Consider the following 8,880-nt stretch of genomic DNA (forward strand, 5'->3'; position numbering starts at 1 on the left):
CTAGTGATAGGGGCATAATGAAATGCAAAAAAAATATCTATTTTATCCCATTAACAAGCTCAAAGTAGCTCCAAACTTCATAGAATTTTGAGGGCTCTGACATTAAAAATGATTCACGAAAAGTCTAATGACGAGTGCAAATGAATATATAGGATAGGAAAACATATATATAAAACAAAAAACAAAAAAATAAAAAATAAAATAAAATAAATTCAGTAGAAATGCATGAATTCTAGGTGTTGCTAAAATCTCTCTATAATAATCAAGCACTTCCACAGAATAAATGTTGTAATCTGTTTCCCTATCATACCTCTTTGATTGTATTCATTCACACACACACACACACACACACACACACACACTAATAACAGTAAGGGCGATAAAACAAGGTTTCTTGTTTGCAGTTTTTAAAACAACAAAGCAACAGCTTTACAAAGAGGTGTGTGGGAGGAGTTTCTAGCCTATTTGTGCTGTATGTTAGTTTGCAGAAAATAATATTTAGTACAAGCATGGAGAAACATGCAAAAAGAAATAAAAAGAATGCGTGTTTAATGTATTAAGTGTTACTGGTGACACACACACATACACACACACACACACACACACACACACACACACACACACACACACACACACACACACACACACACACACACACACACACACACAGATCAATGATAAAAAATAATCTGCCCTCAAGTAGTCTGTCTGATAGCAGAGTTTTAACATCAACACTAGGTGGCAGCAGTGTAGTGAAATATTGAGATTAAGCTGTTTATTTCTAAACCATGAGAATTATTATACACTATACAGGAGTGGACTATTCATTTTCCCAGTGGGCAGCTGATCTCCATTTGACTTAATGCTAATTTCATCTCTATAAAATTGCAGTAATTATATGGTTTTGATGAACTGTCACTGTTAAGAGTAGATGTTACAATTATGAAGTGAAAACGTAAACAAACACATATTCTATAATTATTTAATCAACATTCGCATAAACAATTGTGAACAATATGTTCATGTTTTTGCAGTAAAGAACAGCATTAAATGTACTACATTAAATTTAACACAAAGTACTATGGCGTTTTTTGGTTTGTCGGCATATGACCTATTTTTCTTTTAGCTCTTTTTTATTGAAACACTCTTTTACAGTGAACAGTTTCAGTTTCTGAGGTTGATATGTGAAAGGCTGGGTGTGACCCTAATACTTATACTATAAGGTACTGTATATACAGTAGATAGATAGACACTTTATTAATCCCAAAGTTAATTTAGCAGTCAGTAGAAGTTACAAAATACAGCACAAAAATATAAAAAGTGAAAAAAAAATATAAACAAGAAAATCCTGGCTACACCTAAACACACACACATATATATATATATATAAACGATAAATAGAAAACTTAAAAGTATGCAAAGAATCAAACTTATAAACAAGGCAGTTCAATGATGAATAAAACAAGGTGCAAGAAGTGCAGATAATTTCAATAATGAATAAACATGTAGGTATTTGTAGGTATTTAGTAAAGTTTCTAGAGTGTCCCTCAGTTCTTCTCATTCTTCTGATCACACTAGGAAGAAGTGAAGAGCCTGATGGCTCTTGGTACAAAATTATCTCTTGAGTCTGTCTGTTCTAGAGCAGCTCTGTGACAGCAGCCTGACACTGAACTTGCTCCTTTTGTCCATAATGGAGGTGTGCGGTTAATGCCCATCATCATCCTGAATGGACAGCAGTTTGTGCAGTCAGTGCCCTCTTCTCAACCACCTTAACCACAGAGAGGCATCTCCTCTCTCTTTTTAATACTTCCTCTACAGTGATATTGTTCTGTGTTGAGAAAATCTGTATTTTGTTTCAGTATAAAATTATTAAACATTTATAAACTTTTATACACTCCAAATTTTGCTTAATTGCTCCAAATAAACCCATTTATTTAGGATTTACTCAGCAGCACCCTCTGATGGTCAAACAACAGTCCTGAGTTTTGTATTGTGGATATTTGAGTACCCTCAAAACATAAATTCTTATCTATAATACATACTTTATACCACATTTACTATTTAGTATAATTAATACACAATTTGGGTGCAAAACATTTCTTAAAATTAACATTTCTTTAATTTAAATCATAAAAAAATGGCATCAAACTGCACAAAATAAGGATAAGGATTCTCATAGATAAGACTCTCAAGATAAGCGCAAAAAGTCACCAGTCAAACAATATAAAATCAAGGATGTTTACCTGATTCAAGTCGTGCATCAAGGATTATGATAAGTAAATTGTTAGAAGTAAAATGTGTTTACCCCAATGGAAGATTTATTTGATTATATGTATATATAATATATATATTATATGTATATGCACATATGTCTCAATTTACCTACATTTATTTAGTTTTTTTTCCAATGTTTTATTTTGCAATTCATTATTAATGTTGAACCCTTCTACATTGCAAATAAAAAATAAAAAGTGAAATTATCTCATTTCAAGGCAATAAATCTTGATATATATGATAAGAAAAAGTCTTACTAAGCTTTGGAAATGATTAAGAGTGATTATAAGATTATTTAGCTTATTTTATGAATAATGATATTAATCAGTCTTACTTTGAATTTAAATAATAAAATAGAAATAAGCTAAATATTCTTATCAAATTCTGACAACGTGCAAAAATGAGATATTTCAAACATTTAAACTAGATTTAAGAAGATTTAACTTGCAAAAATGTACATGTTTGCTGTGTATAATTCCCCAAAATTTTTGGGGCAATGTTTTTTCCAGTCCCGTCAGAGTCAATAAGGGGATAAAATAAAGATAAAATAAAATAAAAGTTTATTATTTGAAAAAGATTTTGGGCTTTTGACAGGAACATTCCTAGACTTAAAGCCCATAAGCCACAGACAAGGAACACTTGGGGGAGACAACAAGGGGGCTGGGTTACAAATGAGACACAGGTAGAAACACCAGGGAGGAACAAACAGAGCCATGTGCTAAAATCTCTGCTACAGAGCACGTGGCTCTGTTTGTTCCTCCCTGGTGTTCCTACCTATGTCTCATTTGTAACCCAGCCCCCTCGTTGTCTCCCCCAAGTGTTCCTTGTCTGTGGCTTGTTAAATCTCCGCTACAGAGCACGTGGCTAGGAAAACAAGCTAAACTAAAGAAGACAAACAAGAAAACAAGACAGGAGCAGAAAGGGCCAAAAAAGAAGAAACATGACAAACATGGGCTAAGGTGTGACAGTTTGCATGTTGCTGTTTTGCTGTCAGTCCCTGTATTTGTCTTAGTAGTGCTCAATAGAAACATTCCCATCATGCAAAACTGTTTAGAAGCATTCTGTCCAAAATAAGAGTGAAAAAAGAAAACAAAAGTTTGACAGCTGCGCAGAAAGCACCAAGCACGGCTCCACAGTCGACATCACAACAACACCCACCCACACACTCACTGGGAGATATTCACTTCCTGCACATGGCTCAAAAACCACAATAAAACACCCTGAATAGAAGCGCTGAGACCTCCCTGAGCTACAGGCTGGCCAGCAGATCAGTTTAGGGGAGGGTCTCTATCTTTCTGAAAGCTTTTGAAATTTGCGATCGTGCCGGCTCGATCACAGTCAATCGCAGGCAGCCGACTCTGTTGACTTGTGTCTGGTGCCAAAAGTAGACTTCATGTACAAGCTTGGAGATGATCGCAGTTACCATGCCAACATGAACCTTCATCTCTTTGGAGGATTAGTCCGGCGTTGCCTTGGAGACAAAAAGTCCAAAGAATCTAGGCCTTCTTGTCGAATCTCATCACAAGCAACTGATTCAATTGGCTTTTGTTGTTTGTTTTGGTGGCATTTCCAAAGGGTTCGTGACTTTTTGGTCGTACCTTCATGTTGTTTCTAATAGGTGTTGATGTTTGGGTTAATATCAATATAACATACAGGACCAGTCAAAAGTTTGGACAAACCTTAAAGTCAGTGTTTTTTCATTGCTTTCAAATGTTCATCCAAAACATTAAGAATTTTTTTTTACTAAACTAAAATTTAAACAAACTATAACATGTGCCTTGGTAAGAGTAAATTACCTGAATTTCTTGTCTCTTAATTTGTTTGAGAGCATCAGTTGTAAAGTTGTGAAGTTGTGAAGTTGGTTAACAGGGAATAGCTCTGTTTGAGTAATGTTCTAATACATAGAAATGCTTCACACAGTATTTTGGTTTGTTTAACACTTTATAGTTCCTTCATAGTCTGGATGATTTCAGTATTCATTTACAATGTGGGAAGAAAGCAACATTAAATGAAATTAAAGTTGTGTCCAAATTTTTGACTGGTACTGTATGGCAATATAATATATGCTATAATATAATATAATATTTTGAGTCACAACATAGTTGTTAAAATTTCATAAAAAACAACAATACATTGTCAAAAACGACTCTAAATTAAGACATTACTACAAATATAAAATGGAAAAATATTTAAACAATACATTTTCTTTTCATTGATCTTACCTGATCAAAGATAAGTCAAATCTGTGTGATTTAAACAAAGTTTGAGTTATAAGACTTTTATCTAAGGCTTTTATGTCAGTTTAATGAAGTTAGAATGAAATTGAATAAAAAATAAAGTTTGAAATGAGTTAAATGAACTGAAGTTATACACCTTTCCAATTGCCCCCCCCCCTTAATAAATTACTTAAATTCTTTAAATAAATTAAATTAATAACTGAAAACATTAAATATAATTCATGTTATGAAGTTAACTGTATAGTAAACTTGAATTATGTTTAAACAACTTTTTATGTCAATTTTTATCATCTTTTTAAAATGTCCTTTAAAAAATTCCCTTAAAATTTTCCTTTTTTACATATATATTTGTCTATAATAAATGTAAGTTTTAATTTAATTTTTTTAAAATAATTTTAATCCCTTTTAAACTGTAAATGCTCAGCGGCATTGTAAATGAGGATCCCCTGCTCCACTGTAAATAATGGTTGATTGCTTGATTAATATTGAGTGTTACATCAAAAATAAACAGAAAGAGAATAAAATAACATTACTCTCCTCTTATATGAGCTGCTGGTTTATCTTCACAGCATAATGCGCAGTTAGTTTCCTATGCGCTCTTAAAATAGGAACACACAGAAGTCAGCGCCACCTGCCTCTTAAAAGGGGATGGATACTGACACGCTGATAGGTTTATTTCATGTTACACCCCAAAAAAAACACCCATGAATAATTAAGAGAATTTGTACATGCCCTTTGCCCCATTGGAGCTGTGCAATCCATATTTTTTGCGCTCTTACGATACCAAAGACACAGGACACACCCCTAAATTCAGTGGCGCAAAGCACAATTAACTAGTGTGCTATTGATCGCTAAAATAGGGCCCTTCAACTCATTTCATATTCCATGCTCATTTTGTCTCCATATTGAGCTGAGTTAAAGCTTAAACTGTCCATCCTGTCATGGTAAAATATCACAGGTAGTTAAATTATTGGGTAACACTTTTCAATAAGAATGATTAGTAACAGTACTATCGACAACATTGTTTTTTTTTGTATAATTTTATTTCTAATTTTTTCCCATTTTCTCCCCAATTTACTTAGCCATTTACCCAACCCACTCGTTAGGACACCCCTAGTAATCACTATCACTAGTAATGCCACAACACACCAGGAGGGTAAAGACTAACACATACCTCCTCCGATACATGTGAAGCCAGCCACAGCCTACTGATGCAGCATTACAGAGGTTCCGATACATCAGCTCACAGACCCTGTAGTGATGTGCGGAGAGAGCGCCATCTACCCACCTGAAGGGAGCAGGGCCAATTGTGCTCCCTCTGAGCGCCGGCAGCTTGAGGCCAAAACTGCATGAGCGGAGGTTCGATCCTGCGATCTCCCGCTCATAGTGGCAGCTTTAGACCACTGGACGACTCAGTGCCCTAGTAATAAACATTGTTAAATGGTTCCCATATTATTTAAACCCATATGTCCCATATTATGCATATTATTCCCCTTTTGTGTGCTTTTGTATTTCCACTTGGGTCTTTATTGCCCCTATAAACACTTCAAGCCCAAACAAAATAAGTGTTGAATAGTAAAAGGCCAGGTATTCTGATAATGACCCAGGTGAGCTGTTAATGTAGGTCCGCTTATCTCTAAAACAAAATCGTCCACGTTTTTCATCCTGGGCGACACTTAACTCAAAAACAAACCATCATTTACCTCATCTACTCACACATTCAGGCTCACACATTCAGTGGCCTGGCATTAAAAACATTAATCATGCCTGGCAGTCTGCTTACAAATACCCACCAGTTTCGTTATATAAACACATCATGTGTGGTTTTATGATCAAAATAGTGCCTGAAGTGCGTGCTGTGGGGGTGAAAGTTCCTGTAGATGGGCTGATAAAACACGGTAGTCAGAGAGCAGGAGCTTCACAGAAGATGAATAAGACCCTTCTGCCATTGTGCTTTCTCATCTGTAGAAACAGAAAGAAGCTTTTCCATTGAAGCAAAAAACCCTCAAGAGTTCAAAAAAGAGCTCTCCACATGAAAAGACGGCACACTGCTGTCTTCAGTCACCTCAAGTAAGAATTTAATCAGATGGAGGATGCTTGTAGGCAGAAAGCTCGGTGAATAGAAATGAGGCCTGGGATGGTAACTGATGTTAAAACCCCCAGCAGCCTCATGACCTCAACCACAACAATACATTTATATACAGCTCTGAAAAAAAAGACCACTTAATGATGTTGTTTTTCTTTGATTTTAACAAATTGAAAACCTCTGGAATATGATTAAGAGAGAGATGGATGATCACAAGTCATCAAACCAAACTGAACTGCTTGACTTTTTGCACCAGGGGTAAAGGCATAAAGTTATCCAAAAGCAGTGTGTAAGACTGGTGGAGGAGAACATGCCAATATGCATGGAAACGGTGATTAAAACCAGGCTTATTCCACCAAATATTGATTTATAAACTCTTGAAACTTTATGAATATTAACTTTGCATTATCTGAGGTCTGAAAGCTTTGCATCTTTTTTGTTACTTTGACCATTTCTCATTTTCTGCAAATAAATGCTCTAAATGACAATATTTTTATTTGGAATTTGAGATATATGTTGGCTGTAGTTTATAGAATAAAACAACGATGTTCATTTTACTCAAATATATACCAATAAAAAGCAAAATCAGAGAAACTGATTCAGAAACTAAAGTGGTCTATTTTTTCCAAAGCTGTATGTATATGTATTGAAAAAATGTGGTCGTTAAAAAAATCTTCAGGGAATAATAGAATAGATATTGAAAAATCTTTCTGATAAGCTTTTTAGTGCAACAAGTTTGCACTTTCTCAGCTGTGGGTTCACACGGTAGTGTTGAGTTGTGGCCAAATGAAGCTGGGGACAAGCAAGCTTTTATCTGTGCCAAACACTCATTAGAGAGCATGATAAAGCCCCTAGGACTGGGTATGGATTTTTTAATCTCTTTCTTTCAGAGGCAAATGTCAATTACTGTGCGTGTAAAGGTTTGGACAGCCATGGTCAATATTTGTCTTGTTAGTGAAACAAAAACTGATTTCCAAAATGCTAAATGTTAAGTTAAAGGTAAGACATATTATAATATTTTAGGCAGAATCTGTGTATAATTTTTGTTTTTATGTCAAGTTGTGGTCCAATGATTGTAATGATTGGCAATCCAAAACCTGCTTTTAACTGCAAAATGCTTGACTGCTAAAGATTTAGGCCCGGTCCACAAGAATCTGGGTATTTTTTAAAACAAAGTTTTTTGTCTGTTTTGGCCTGCCATCCACACTAAACAGCATTTTATGCCAATAAAAAATAGCTTTTTGTAAATGCCATTTATGGTGGAGATTCTGAAAAACTCCAATGATAGGGAAGTGGGGTGTGGTCGGGGTAAATGCAGTTTAATGAAAACCTGTCTAATTTTCTTTACATTAGCTTAGTTTGTTAAGGATGAGCCTGAAACCAGGACAGTGCCATGCCTGTTTCCGGTGTCTTAGGATTAATAACATGTTTACAGCTTAATTTAATTTTACTCTCACATCCCATATTTTTTTAATCCTGTTTACCAGCAGTATGCTTGTTAGTTCTCTACTTCAACATGTGTTCTGATGTTATTTTGTAGGAGGTATGATCGCCCTGTACTGGGATGGCATGTTAATTTCAGTGTTTCTAACTGGTATAATGTTTCTGTGTGGATGAGGGTATTTTTAAAAACACTTAGCTTTTGGGAGAACATGACAACTCCAAAGAAATTAAAAATAGACAGCAAATGCAGATAATTTTAGGCACATTAGGAAAATTACTATTCTTTTACTGAGTTCAGAGGGAAGTGTGTATGTTTAATATGTCAGGAATCAGTTGCCGTAATGAAGGGGTAATATTAAGAGACATCATGAAATGAAACATCAATTTGAAAAATCTTAGTTTACACAAAGATAAAGATTTTAACTCAAGTTAAATGTTGTGTAAATGATAGTAATCAAGAAAATATATTATTATAAGTGGCATATTTCATTATTTGTTTTATTACAGTCTGTGAGTCTGCAGCCCGTGACTGCACATATATTTCTCCTACTGGCCCCCAACAAAAAAAGTTTGGACACCCCTGACTTAGACTAAGAATTCATTCATTTACTGTAACAGTAGGATAATCCTTATTTATAAACAGAAATTAAAGGAATCTGAGGAGAATATTTTACGCAACAGCAAATCTCATAACTAACATTCTACAAACAAAGCTGCTGCTGATGACGACAGGATGCATTAAAGTTTTTTAGTCCGCTCATTAAACTGCAGTGTGAAACTGAAACTAACAGGACCAAATGTACAGAATACAAAATTACAAAGACACGAAACTTGGTGCAT

The sequence above is a fragment of the Astyanax mexicanus genome, chromosome 24 (genome assembly GCF_023375975.1).
Source record: "Astyanax mexicanus isolate ESR-SI-001 chromosome 24, AstMex3_surface, whole genome shotgun sequence".
Classification (NCBI taxonomy): domain Eukaryota; kingdom Metazoa; phylum Chordata; class Actinopteri; order Characiformes; family Acestrorhamphidae; genus Astyanax; species Astyanax mexicanus.